The following is a 15493-nucleotide window of genomic DNA, read 5'->3' as shown; positions in this document are numbered from 1 at the left end:
GACTTTTGAGGCTTCAAGGCTGGGGCTGCGACTCTCTCCGTCACACTCACCCCCCTTTGACCTCCTCCTAGGGGGAAGCCCGAATCCGGGTCACGGCACCAATGTAACGGAGGTGATCCGAACCTCCCCACCCGGGTTCGTACCCGGGTCTCCCACGCGAAAGTCCAATATCTTAACCACTAGACCAAAGAGACATCTCTGTGGTCCGGGGGAGATACTAGACTTTTGAGGCTTCAAGGCTGGGGCTGCGACTCTCTCCGTCACACTTGTATGTCTGCTGTTAACCGGAAGTGTGGTGCAGTGTGGTGCAAAACATTCTCCATTCCCGCGGAAAGAGGTGGATAGTCTCAATAGAATATAGCCTACCAAAAAGTACCGCCCCCTTCTCAAGGGGGCCCAATAGGAAATGAGCCCAGGGGGCTCATTTCCTATTGGGCAGAATGACAGAATTGGGCAGAATGACAGAATGGGGCCCGACTTCAAAAGAGTACCGTTCAGACACGCCCATTCAGAAAATCAATGAAATGAAAGGCAAGGCTTAGAGAGTTAATGAATTGCTTTTGGGGGGGCTGGAAGAGACACTGGGAAGACCAAAAAAAAAAAAGAAAAAAAAATGTGGCCTTTAAGGCCCTTTAAGATAGGGCTACTCAGCACTATAGGTATAACTAAAGGTCTAGGTTTTAAAGGGATATTCCACTTTCAACAGGGAAACAGCTTATGGGCTTCTCTCCACATACACATCCCATAAAAACACCCATTATTTTTTCTGGTGACTCATACTACCCTCCTAATACGTGAGCAGGCAGTGTTTTTTTCTATATCATTTTTCATTTATTTTTAATAATTATTTGGGAAAATGGAAAAAATGAAATACAAAATATAATTATTAAAAATAAATGAAAAAAGTTATTGAAAAAACATGGCCTGCTCACGTACTAGGAGGGTAATATGAGTCACCAGAAAAGATAATGGGTGTTTTTAATGAATCTATCATGGTTAAAATGAGGTTTGAAGTTACAATGGGTGTGTATGGGGAGAGGCCCTAGGCCTGGAGGGCCTGGTAACATTTACATCAAATATCTAAATATTGAATCAAGCAAATTAAAAACTGTCCAGGGTGTTCATAAAAGCCTGATTAGACAATAAAATGACCAAACGTTTTTTGAAAGTGGAATATCCCTTTAAGTCAAGTGGATGGCTATAAAAAAGCAACAATGAACAACGGTGAACAATATAGTTATAGTTATCTTAATAGTTATCGTGCCCGGTGGGAATGGGCTGGTGTCGGAAGATAGCAACTTTTGCACCGGAACGCCCCTTGCGCCATGCTAAATCCCCAAATAGTTTGTTTAGCCACTTCGGCCCAAAATAGGGCCCCGTATCTCTTTGCCAATATTATGAGCTTGTAGATCGTCTGTTTTTGGCTAATGTTCCCCCCAGAATATGGATGCGGTGGTTCATGTTGTTAATCAATTGACCAAAACCTCAATCCTATTTTTGAGCGGTGGTCATAACGCTCCTATACGTGGCCGTGTGTGTGGGTCTGTCTGTCTGTTTGTCTGTCTGTCTGTCTGTCTGTCTGTCTCCGGGTATGTAGCCTGCAGTAACCTTTTCTGACCACACATGTTAAGGGAGGGGCGCTGTTGTTCAGGATAGGCCAGGCATAGGCCAGGCACACTCACACACAAACACACACAGGGGGGGCACACACACACACACACACACACACACACACACACACACAGGGGGCACACACACACACACACACACACACACACACACACACACACACACACACACACACACACACACACACACACACACACACACACACACACACACACACACACACCACCGCTCAGTTCACACGAGTGTGATTTTTTATCCCCTGCGTTCCCCCTCCAGCCCTGTGCACAGTTAGCCTGTGCACACAGTGGGGGGTCATGTGCTTGTGGAAGTGGTGTGTGTGTATTTGCCGTACTGTATGTGCACCATATGTTTGTACTCACCATGATTTTGGCGTGTGTGTTCTGTGACATATTGTCAGTTTGTCAGTAGACAGCCAGTCCCTCTCTCTCTCCAAGTGTTCCAGCTGTCACAAAGCAAGATAGATATAATAAAAGTATGCCACCCACCACACACTCTAGCTCCATCGTAGTTTATTAAATAGTAAAAGTGAGGCTAATGTTTCAGCAGCAAACTACTGTCATTATAGGGTCAAGGGAAAATATAGCGTAAGTAAGTCGTGCTTCAGAGTGAAGTGAGCTGGGACATTCTTTCTATGTGTTCATTTCTCCAACCTGACCTGCACCTCAGGTGTGCATTTGAGGTATCAGAATACCTTCATTAACATTGTAAGCTCTGCATGATACAACACAATTATGCTGCAAACTGAATCATAAAACACAGAACACAATATCAAAATGTAATTAAAATAGTACACCAAATAAGGAAGTCCATATAAACCAAAGCCATCTCACCCTTGTTTCCTCACATTTTTATGGCACTTCTAAGCTGGATGTGGCGGTTGACAGCGGGACATTAACGTGAATGAAAAACCAATGCATTTTTAATATTCACCTTCATTTTAAAGCGTTAGTGTGAACTATTACCTACTAAAAAAGCCTGCAGACCGTTAGATATTGGACATATAGTATAGACCCATTCCTTAATCTCTTCAAATCATCTTAAAAGCATATTAGTAACATAATTCCTGACAGTAGGAAATGGGGACTAATTATACATTTTATTGTCACCATTGGGGGAAATTACAGTTCCTGTAACGTTGTAACAGAGACAATCCTATTTCTGTTTTAGCTGGTATAATAGCTTGGCAACTTTACTCAACATTATTTGATGGGCCATTTGAACAAACTCACCCAGTAAAACTAAAATATGAGTTTCAGTTTCTGGAAAGCAGAACAAGGAAATGGGTCTTCTCCAGCTGTTTGCAGCAGGTTGAGGGATTTCATTGCTTGTGTTTCAACAATGGGGTGTCAGTTAGTCAGACAGTTATATCTGTTATGGGCCGGGCCCTCAGGGTTTGGCGAGAAAAGAAGCAATGAGCACAATCCATTACTTTGCACTATACTGTAGGCTTTCGTTCTCTATACCTGTACAACAGGCTGAGACTTTGTTTTCACTCCTGTCCATCCGCGTAGTGTGTGTGTGTGTCGAACGGCATAATCATAGCGGCGCCCTTTTAAATTTGTTATATATATTTCTTCTACAGATTTTGCACATTGGTACACATTATCTCTATGGTCATTAAGACGCATCATTTTCATATTCCATCCTGATTGGCTAAGAAAGTTTGGCCCATTTTCGTCCAATTGCTGTGAAACATTGCTGGCCCATAATAACCTACCTGCCCTGGCGGAGATCTGTGCTCCACGTTTTGTCTAGTTATCCATTTGTTAAAGAAAAGATCACCATCTATCTAGATAAGTTCATCTGAATCTTTGTAGTCTGAATCTCCTTCAATTTCCTTGTCAATAGTTCACTTAGTAACCTTGGCTAGCTAATCCTGTGTGTGTGTGTGTGTGTGTGTGTGTGTGTGTGTGTGTGTGTGTGTGTGTGTGTGTGTGTGTGTGTGTGTGTGTGTGTGTGTGTGTGTGTGTGTGTGTGTGTGTGTGTGTGTGTGTGTGCGCATGCGCGTGCGTATGTGTATGTGTATGTGTTAGAGGTGGAAAGAGTACTGAAAAATCCTACTCAAGTAAAAGTATTGTTAATACTTTAGTGAACATGTACTCAATCTACTGTTATTACTAGTCCAGGAAATTACTCAAGTAAGAGTACTGGGAAGGCCAGGAATACTTAAATTCAACCGGGTTTTCGTCCAAAATATCCCAAAGTGGTCTGGCCGTAGGATAGGCTACCTTCCCCACCTTGAATGGACTTAAGATGTTTAATGTAACTTTTTGCATCTTATTACTTGCGCCTGCGTAACGTGCAAGTACTACTTTCGGTGCTGTCTGTATCCGATCGACAGTACAAAGGCAGGGTCATTACCCAACGAGGGAGCACCTTTCTTGGTGACGTCAACACCAACAAGTACGACCTGATATAGAATAACAATGCCCACCCACATAAATACAGACAGCACAAAACAGCAATGAAAGTAGTACTTGCGCGCTCTGCTGGCACACAAGTAGGTCATACTGTATATGGCCACGAGTGCACAAAGCGCAAGTTGGCACCTCGACAGAACGCAGTCTAGTTTATTTTAGCAGTTACATTTTGCAGCACATTTTAACAGTAACATTTTTCTGTAACCCCAAAACCCCCAAAGTCCATTGAGTTCAATGGACCTTTTCTTGAAACCTTTTTTGAGCTGAATCGAAAATCCGTCTGAGTTGGCATGTGTACATTTTCTACAGTACATAATATACTTTGTGCGAGTTTTCAGTGAGACCACGCCTGTATTCCCTGTACATACAGAATGCAGGGAATGGGGGGCCATTTGGAGGTTTATGTGTACTTTTGTGAACATTTTAACTATATACTGTATATATATATATATATATATATATATATATATATATATATATATATATATATAAAAGAAAAAAAAATTCAGCGTTGTCCAAGTGTTTCCGAAAGTTGACTTTATACAGTAGAGGTTTGCATCCTCTTGCTTATTATTCATTGTTCTCATTGGGGACACTTTTTGTGGGTCTTTTAGAAACATGTCAAGCCAGTCACTCTCCTGACAAAATACACAAAACAACAATATGCAGCAGCAGCAACAACAGAGTCTTCCCTTTCTGCTTGTTGCGTCTATTCCCCATGTAGGACGTCTCTCCGGCTCAAACAAATAGCGACAGGCATCGTATTGAAATGCTAATTCCTCATGTATATGCTTGAACTGAGGTGAATGTTCTGATGCGAGTCTGGAAATAGTGGAAACACTAAAGAGGTTGCTCCGCTAAACAACACTCTGCCCAGAAAACCTCACAATCGTGGACCCCTATTTTTCTTTAAAGCTATACTGTGTAAGATTCTCAACTAGTGGTCAGTAGCCATATAGCAAACCGCGGTCGCGTTCGCGTCTTTCGCCCGTTTTTCGTACCTTCACACCCCCGCGTCTGCCTCCACAACGCCGAGAGCTATCTTTAGAGGGGTCCCTGGTTCCTGTGCGTTCAGGCATTCCGGAGAAACGGACTACTTCACCCTGCCTGGTAGGCGAGATTACCTTTTGAGTAAAGAGACACACGGGTGACTACAAATATGGCGACCCCACTTCAAGATGCGCTGTGATTGGCCGGTAGTGTACCATGTGTGCATGATCGGCGATGTGATTGGGCAACGTATACACAACGTATACAGATGATGCAGATTACGTCTTTATGGCGCGAAATCCGGTCCACGGCCAGGATCATAGAAAACATATAAAGAGAAGGCTTCAGAAGCTGAAAATAACGGAGTGGGTGTTCTAAAACTTTAGCGATTTAACAGTTAGGACAATTTTAATATTTGTTTTATAAAAAAAGTTACATGGTACAACTTTAATTCAAGTATCTATTTATACATTTATGAAATCCCAGATTTTACTGTATGTGTAGGCCTACGTATGTTTATCTGTCCTTCGCATATCAAATTAAAACTTGGGTGAGTAATTTAATTGATAGGAACAAAGTAATTTTGGCTGTGAAGGGTGAGTAATTTAATTGACTAGCCCTTACCCGTTCAAAGATATGAGCTCCGAAATGATGTGCAGTGTGTGGATTATGGGATGTGCACTGTGCACACAGTATATGAGGGATGGAAAGTAACTTTAACTGGTGCTTGCATGCTAATATGTAGGAGCATCAATGTAAGAAATACCCGTTCCATTTAACGGCTACAGAGATACTGTGTACCGATCTGCATGATTTTGGACAACATCTGTAACAGGGCCAGAACCCTGTTAAGCGCTGGTGTTGTGTGCCGGAAATAGCATATTGTCGTTGTTGGGCAGAAATGTGTGGGTTTTTTTTTTTTTTTTTTTTATCTACAAGCTGATATTTTTGCCAAAACTTTTATGAACAACAAAATACAAAAAGAAAAAAAAGGATTAACAAGAGCTTGTGATTATAATTACTATTTTTCCAAAAGTAACAGTTTTGGACACACAAGGTTTCCACCCAATAGCGACAATATCTAAGCATAAACCAGGCATTAGGGGCAGGTGGATCCATGATGGACAGTTAATTGTTCATCCCCCAATATCATGAAGGCTAATTTGACCTTTGGAATACACAAACAAGTCGGTGTGTCCAAAAACGTAGTTACTGCTCTCTGCCTTTGTAGGGCAGTGTAGACAGAACATCACTTGAAGTTTCATCATGTACAATCAGCACGATTTGCACACAGGAACACAGACAGTTATTCATGTTTAATTTGCAAGGCACTGGCAGTTCTATGGGTCTAGCCAGGAAGCCCTCTCTCACTCTCTCTCTCTCTCTCTCTCTCTCACACACGCACTCCCTCTTCATCTCCTTCACTCTCTTCCAGGGCATTCATCTCCCTGTAATTTCTCACATCTTTAAAATTGCAAAGGCAAAGAGTTGCGCTGCTGCAACTTGTAGGAATCCAACCATTTAAAAGTGCTTTGAAATCAAATGCACCGTGCATACGCCAGCTAGACCCCAACCCTCCGCCCCCCACCCTGCCGCCTCATCCCGGGGCCCCAGTTGGTGGGATTGATGTTAATAAATTGCTGGCCTCACTGACAGAGCCTTGCCGCAATTACTCATCAGTCGGCTCTCAATCCCCAGACTGGATGTACCCCACCCTCACTCTGCCTTTTGCACGTCTGTGACTGATGGTTTGCTCGGCTCTCCCCTCCCCTCCTGTGCCATGCCCTAGCGCAGGGACGTGCACACATAGACATCAAAGGGGGCTTGAGCCCCTGCCCTTTTATCTGTCTGTAAAGAATGCCCTCTCCAGACCACAAAATGCCGGTTTTTACTCTGGTAAAATGCAAATAGTCTAGTAGGAAAGGGGGTTTCACGCGCATATGGTGGATCTTTTTTCACCACCTGTTTTTTTGTTATCCTTAAAGGGTATATTTTAAGATTCTGCCAGGTAACAGGCTGAAATATTGTCCCAAGGGGTTCATTTTTAATGATTTATTATACCTACCCCTTCACTTACTATACAGAAAAAAAAGACCCCCCCAAAAAATCTTCTTTAAGTAGCATGTGAGGGGTCAAACTAGGGGTTTTCCATGATTCTGAATCCATTGCAAGCATTTGTTTTGCACGAAACTTTTTGGGGGGTCTTTTTTTCCTGTATAGTAAGTGAATGGGTAGGTGCAAGAAATCATTAAAAATGAACCCCTTGGGACAATATTTCAGCCTGTTACCTGGCAGAATCTTAAAATATACCCTTTAAGGATAACGAAAAAAACAGGTGGCGAAAAAAATCCATCCTATGCGCGTGGACCCTCCTTTCCTACTAGACTAAAATGCTCTCTTTCCATGGCATACCTGAAGGCAGCATTCAATAGAATTGCCTTGTCCAAACTCTCCTGAACTTGAATGCAGCAATTTACAGTAGGCCTATGTTGAAATAATTGCCCTCTCTATAGAAATCCATGCCGGTACGCCACATCTCCAGTATTGACTTGATTATGCTTAGTTTAGTGTGGTTTCACACACCAAAAATAGCCGACCTCCAAGCTCACAACGCGTCGTAGCGCGACACATTGTGAGCTTGGAGGTCTGCTATTTTCGATATTTTCACCAAGGCCCTTTAAGAAATTTAAGCCCCTGCCTCTCTAACATTCTCTGCACGTCCCTGTCCCCTCCTGTGCCAAAAAAAAAAGAAGAAAGAAAAGCTTAGTAATTTTTTACTCAGGGGTGAAAGCTTTTCTTCTGACCACCATTAGAACCGTGGGTTCTGCTGTGACCTCGCTTCTCCTCGGGGGAAAATTGACCCCCGCAGGCTGGTTGGCACGTATTGGACTCAGTGACCCATAATGGTTTGGAAAGCTGTCGAGAACAAATTCAAAAGTTGCCCGAGATCAATACAGTAAAGCTACAACACATACGTTTCATGTCTCTCTCCCAACAGAGAGTAATGTCTCCGAACTACAATAAAGTAGTGGCAGTGTCCAATCCTGTGTGCTGTCTGCTTCACATAACTCAACCAGTAAGAGTCCTATAAGTGGTGTAAAGTAACTAAGTAGTAGATTGTGTACTTAGTGTACTTGTGTACAATCTTGAGGTGTTTGTACTATACTTGAGTATTTCCAATTTCCAATACTTTTACTTCTACTCAACTACATCCAGGATCCAAATGTTGTGCTTTTACTACATTTATTTGAAAACTTTGGTTACTAGTTACTCTTTTGATTTGTACTATTATTGCAAAACATACATTAACCACTTCAGCCATATATAATTTTTTTCTTGATGACAATACTTTTGTACGTTTACTCAAGTACATTTTGAATTCTGGACTTTAACTTAAACAGAGTATTTATATATTGCAGTATTGATATACTTTTACTTACTAAGTAAAACATTTGAGAACTTTTTCCACCACTGGTCCTTCCCAACGCCAGGATCTAACCATTTCATGGGAAGAGTAGGGAGACCGACCACTGCAGATAGTTAAATTGTATCAACATACTCTATCAAATACTGTAGATTAGTTTAAATAATATTTTATTCATGAAAGTAAATCCAATTTTGAGTTTGTGCACAATAGACAATATGTTGATACTACTGCTTTGAATATAGCATTCTTAAGGCTTTATCAGAGGTGAAGAGCTATCACCTCAACTTTTAGGTGATAAGCTATCACCTAAAAATGAGAAAACAATCTAGTCACGGTGAAGCCCTAGCACCGTGACTCTGTGGCTCCGAGACCAGGGGGCACACTGATTGGTCTAGATCGACCAATCACTGAACAGGGTGATGGGGAGATGTCTGAAAGTAAAAACAGAGGAGATATGTCTAGGTCCGCGGTGATGGCTCTTCACCGCGGCTAATGACGTAATGTTGTCGTTTTCTGACTTCAAAAGACTACACCACCGTGATAGCTTATCACCGCGGTGTGTACTATGATACCCCCTTTACAATGCAGCGGAACTATGTCTGTCCAGCACAGCATGGCATTCACAAAATTCACTGACCAAAGTGACCACTGACCATTTTCACACGGCAGCCATTTTGCCCTTACTTCATACTCGGTCAGTCAGCCATTTGGTCAAAGAAGGAGGGATTATGTGATAGGAGCAAACAGGATCTAAGAGGAAAGCATGATGAGTGTGACCCATCTAGTAGGAGACACAAAGCACCACCACCAAATGCTTGGCACTGGACCCTGTACTGATTGACTTTTTTCCGCAGCGGCTGAGATAAGTCTCTGTCAACATTTTGCAAGCTGTGCCAGCAGTGGACCATTAATGTTGTTGTGTTTAGTTTTTTCCCTGCTGCACAGCATTAAAATGCAATCACTGTGACTTATTGTGGTCAGTGGCACATTAAGACGGGATCACCACCAACTTCTCAGCCCATTTACTTGAGGCCAAAGACCAATTAGCTGTAAGTCACTGCAATCACCATTTGTTTCTGATGTCTATATGTTTTAGACATTGCAAGACTTACATTTAGAGATCATAATTTTCCATCGCATGTGTCTTGTGTGTTTTTGTTCGTAACCATCACACAATGAGGCTCATAATGTACTGTGTGTGGTTTATGCTTTGGATGGTTATGCAAAGTATTATTGAAGTTATGACATTTATCTCACTTTGTGGGTGTTTCTGAATCCCACAGAACTGTCTTTTTGATTAATAATGCACCAATTAAATCAGCAGAGTTCCTCGATAACGGAGGCCAGCCTACATTAGATATTGTTAAATGTACAGTATAAAGACGGATATTATAATCCCTCTCAGTCATCACTATGGCCCACAAGAGGCGTGTGGCAGTGTCTATATCTGCAGACAGCCTTCCCTCTGCTCTGTCTGTAATTTCTTATTTAATTTATTCTGGATGTTGTCAACGTGTTAGAGCCAAGTCTGATGTGTGCTATTGGTGTCGTTGAGCTGGGTAGGAGAGGCCAACTTAGGTTGTTTTCCCAATAACATAAACCAGTATTTGGGACACCTCACTATATCCGGTTACTTTGCACTGTATTATTGGATCTACAGTAGGTAAAATATTTGCCTTTCTCAAATTTAGCCGTAGGTCCACTTTCACTGAATTCTCCTAGTCGTTATTCTAAGACGCACCAATAATGAACAGGGAATATGATGAACATATTAAAACAGTATTTCATTTGAAAAACAAAAAACAGCCTCAGGGTACACTGAGTCCATTGTTTATTGAAATTATTATTATTTATTTATTCATGTTCAGAAAATCAGGTCACTCACTTGTATTTGCTATACAAACTCCTGTTGCTCAGGGTCTAACGCTAGTTGCACACTGCTCTGTATTTTCGTTGCGAAATGTGTTTTTCAGGGCAAGGAGAGAGAGAGATAGAGACAGCAAGGGACCCAGTGGTCGAAAATAAAGCTTTTTTTTAATGATTAAATCCCCTCATTAGACACCCCAATACACTCATTTTTTGAGCGGTGCTAATCACTCCTATTGTATGTCTCGCTTTGTGTGTATGTCCCTCTGTCCGTATTACGAGACTAACATCAAAGTACGCAGAGACCGTCATCACCCACCCCAGCTGATGTCACGGACAGAACGGCCCATACAAGGAGATGTATGCACTTGTCGTGTTTGATGCCATGCGAAGTGAGCTGGTATGAAAGATGATATCAAAATATTACAATAACCTTTATTTAACTCACCTACTGCCAGATTATTTATTTATTTATTGGGTCTGGCGCCATCAAAAAGCGGCTTACCTTTGCGACGTTATAGTAGATAGACAGACAGACATTTATTTTTTTATTTATTTATTTTTTTGTTGTGCAATAGTGCACTTTGGTCTGCCAGGCAGCAGAGGGCGGCGTCATGCGAGAATGAATGTGAATTGTCCTGCTATGTGTTGCCGTACATTCAGAGCAGTCACTGGCTACAGAGCCTCCGGGCCAGAGGAAATCAACAAGGAAGTGAATTGTTCTCCGTTGATCTAACGCATAATGGATTTTTTACACCATCACAGCGGAAAATGTGTTTACAGTAAACGGCCGCGCGACCCCTCATCAGCTTACAGTCATCAGACGAACGAACCGAACGAGCGCCGTATTGGCATCGACGTTCTGTAAAAAATGGGGCGAGCGTTATCGTTCAAAGCGTGGGGAGAGTTAAAGTAGGCTACTTCTCAAAGACAACGGGAAACTAAAGAACGGCTTGGGTTGTAGTCAAACTCTGTTAAATTGAAAACAACACGCACACCAATTCTCTCTTGCGTGCAGTGCAGGGAATAATAAACAAACAAATCCCAAACATCAAAGAAAAAATGAATTTCAGCACACGCGCTGATCAACCTTGCATTGAGTTTATCGAAAACACAGCAGGGACCTTCCTCAAATTGCAGTCAGAACACTAATAAATTGTCCTCGTCTTACCCTTTCCTAAACATCCTTCTTATGACAAGGCTATTTGGTTAAATTGGAGACACCAAGGTCACCAAACGTTATTATACAAAGCAAAGGTTTGTAAAGCCAATATGAAAGAGCAATTTGTCCGATGTTGACAGTATAATCTTTGTCAAATAGCACATGAATGACACCAATCATATGAAGATCACCTGCGCTGGGCACAGGTTTGGAGCGTCAGCTTTGTATGCTTAAGTTAACCCATTTGCACATACTGTAACTCCAGAAGATGTAGCTACTGTATAGGCTATGCGTTTGGAGGTCTCACTCTACTTGAAAAGATTACAGCAGCACTGGTATCGACTGCCGAAAGTCCTCTCGCATGTAAGCGCTCTATAGCCTAGGTCTTAACCAGTTCTGTAATCTGAATGACTGTTAACGCACTTGTTTAAATGGGAGAATGATTAAGCACCTAATTTATAACATTGCAAATATGGTAAATTGCTTTTCACCACCTGATTTTAATTGCTTCATGTCATTGTCACTTGGAAATAAAATTGGCGTCCATGTATGTTTTAATAAAATCGATTATTTATTAGTGTGTTAGCTGTTATGTGGGTATGTGTCCACTCCACATGCCTGTCAAACTGACAAAAAAATACTTTTTTCCGGTCTATACGCAAGCTTGAGGGCCTGAAATTTCTCTTGTGCTTCGCTTAGGCCTATTCTCACAAGACAGAGCACATTAACACCCTCTTGCCTAATTAGTAATTTATACTTGGTTGCGTGCCATGCCGCGCACCAAAGACAGACAATTTAAAAGCTCACAATGCGTCACACTGTGAAGCATTGTGAGCTTGTAAATTGGCTATTTTCATTCACACAGCATACAACTAAGTACACTATTACCCTTCTTACTCCCTGCTTATATTGTAGATACATTGGCTAGATGCTAGAGGATTGAGAGGCTTGTGTTGCAATTTGGGGAAATAATGTAATCTCAGGGTGGCCAGAATTGTTGAACCCATGTCTGAGATTACTCTATTCGCATCAGTGATTACTGATCATGGTGCCGAAGAACCAATAACAAAACACAAAGTATTCAATCTACAGGGTTTCCATCTTGATTCTCAACTGAATACCACTCTCAATAGGGTTGTAGGATTGGACACTATTCAGTGCTCATTTATATGCTGCCTGCAGGTGTTTTTAAGATCCTAATGCAGAGATTATTCTGTAAGATCCTCAGTGTTAACTGACAGTGTTGAAATGGTCAGTTCAATTATCCACTTGGGCCCTATATACTTCAGCGTACGACAGAAAGCTGAGCTTGTAGATCTTTAATGACATGCCCAAATGACATGCCCAAAATAGGGATGCCAGGTTGAATGTGGTTAATGGTAGTAATAGTGTTATAGGGCACACACTAGCTAGCTCTGTGCGCAGTGCGCTTCACAGTGAATGGGTGTTTGGGCTTATGCTATGAAAACCCAAAGGGCCTAGAAATCCTCCCATCAGTAGAACACACACTTAAAGGTATTGTGTGCACACAGGAAATAAGGTTTAATAGCATTAATCAATAAGTCAATTGTACATTGTAACTAGTCAATTAGATGATAGAGTGGTGATCCAGCAGACTGCTCAATAACAGATTGAATATATGTTGTATTGTTGCATGTGTCACAGAAGTGCATGTATTGTCTGCTAAGTTAATCCACATTGATCTCATCGTATAAATTAAGGTGGAAACAATACATCTCTCTTTAAGAACCGGAATGTTTACCGACCAGTAAAAATAGAATCGATGTGCAATGAACAGACTGTACAGTAATAGCTGAAGCAACTTGGAGGTATAGATGCTTCCAAAGTGTAATATAGTTCTTCTGTCAAGAGAACGGAAAAACAAATAAACAAGACAGAGTCTAATAACATCATGGCTCCCTGAGAAAATGTTAAGTATTTCAGATTGCTAAATTAAATTAGCAGGCTAACTGACTTAAAGCTATACTGTGTAAGTTCAACTAGTGGTCAGTAGCGGTATTGCTTTTTTCGGCCGTTTTTCGGCCGGAGTTGTCGCGGACCACCGCCGCGGACCACCGGAGCGGCGCCGCAAACCACCGCGACCGATAGTAATCCGTGGAGGGGTAGAACGCATGGTAGAACGTAATTTTCTGGCCAGGATTTGTGGATTAAGAGGTTAAAATCCTTCACCATGGTAAACACTGTAGCCAAGCGGAGGCGCTTCCTGGAGACCAGAGCAGATAAGCTGTGATTGGCCGGTAGTGTACCATGTGTGCATGATCGGCGATGTGATTGGGCAACGTATACACAACGTATACAGATGATGCAGATTACGTCATTTTGGCGCGAAATCCGGTCCACGGCCAGGATCATAGAAAACATATAAAGAGAAGGCTTCAGAAGCTGAAAATAACGGAGTGGGTGTTCTAAAACTTTAGCGATTTAACAGTTAGGACAATTTTAAGATTTGTTTTATAAAAAAAGTTACATGGTACAACTTTAAATCCATCTTTATACAAGCCTTCATCGAAAATATAAATTTCTTTCCGTTATCCCTTTTTACATTAGGGTACTATATGATGTCCATATCTTGAACAATGACCACACATCATCAACGATATGCTAACATGAGCTTTGTGTGCTAACGTTGTCTACAGAGCACTGACATTGTGGTTCGCTGTATGCACGTAGCTGAGTGAGCTGAGCTGTGATTGGGAACAGAGATACAGACTGACACATACATACAGACAAACTCTGTTCTTTACGCCATATAGGAACTCTGTATCCTTTGCTACTGATCTAAGCTTGCCAGCCTGCTTGGCTTGAAGATCACGTAGTATGGAAGTTCTGTATTCTTCAGCTGAGTGCTGCATTCCTACTAGGGATGTAACGATACCTTTTAACAGCGATACGATACGCATCACAATACATGGTTAACAATACGATACATGGACGATATTGGTTCATTCATGGCGATACGATTTTATTCAATGATTTAAAATCAATATAGTAACTATTTAGCAAAGAAATTAAATCTGTGTAAAACGTGTAAAAATCTATTATTATGGAAGTAAACGCTGTGATTATCTAGCAAATACATTGACATTTAATTTCAATACATATGGACAAACCCACCTTGACATGAACACAGAGATTACACACATTTATCGATAGACCAAGAGTAGCTACAGTATATGGAATGGAAAGGTGATTAGACCCCTCTTTTTCATTTACCCTCTTAAAATTTACAATCAATACAATCAATTATTTGCATTGCAAAACAATTCGATACCGATTACCGCATTTTAAAACGATATGATACAAAACCAAAACGGTACGATATTTTGCCTTTGCAAACGATATAGTAGATCACTGCAAATTAAAATACATTTTTCAATTCAGCTGCTACATCGTTACACCCCTAATCTCTACTGCTATGTTGATTACAGCCCTATAAAGTTGTGATAAAAAGTATTTTTTTAGTCTCATATATTAACACAGAGCAGTCCGCAGTTTGTGGGGAGCTCACACATATCCACACCATCTGTGTTAAACCCCAGCCGTGTTATTTCTTTTTTATTTAGACAGTGAAGATTGGCAAGAAGGGAGGGCAGAGAGTAGGGGTGACGTGTTGAATGTGGAATTGTTGCAGCTATGGAGCCGAGGCACTAACTGGTGGAGCCATGCAGGGGTGTCACACCAAATTCTGGGCCCTGGGTACAAGGATTCACTGCGGGCCCCGCACAATTATTTTGTGCTTTAACTATTGAGCAATAGCAGATATACGTCTTTTGAATATTTCAAATCCTTCTAAGGTTTTTTGAAAAACCTATGTCAGTAGTGCTCAAACCTTTTCATGTGAAGGACCCCCAAAATGATATGTATTTGGCCACGGACCTCCATCTCAAAATATGTAGTTCCAAGGACCCCCCAGAAGCAACATTTGAGTTACAAATGTTCGCTTAAAATTTGCACACA

Source organism: Nannobrachium achirus, assembly GCF_963921795.1.
Source record: "Nannobrachium achirus genome assembly, chromosome: 6".
Taxonomy (NCBI): Eukaryota; Metazoa; Chordata; class Actinopteri; order Myctophiformes; family Myctophidae; genus Nannobrachium; species Nannobrachium achirus.
Note: the sequence above shows the minus strand (reverse complement) of the source record.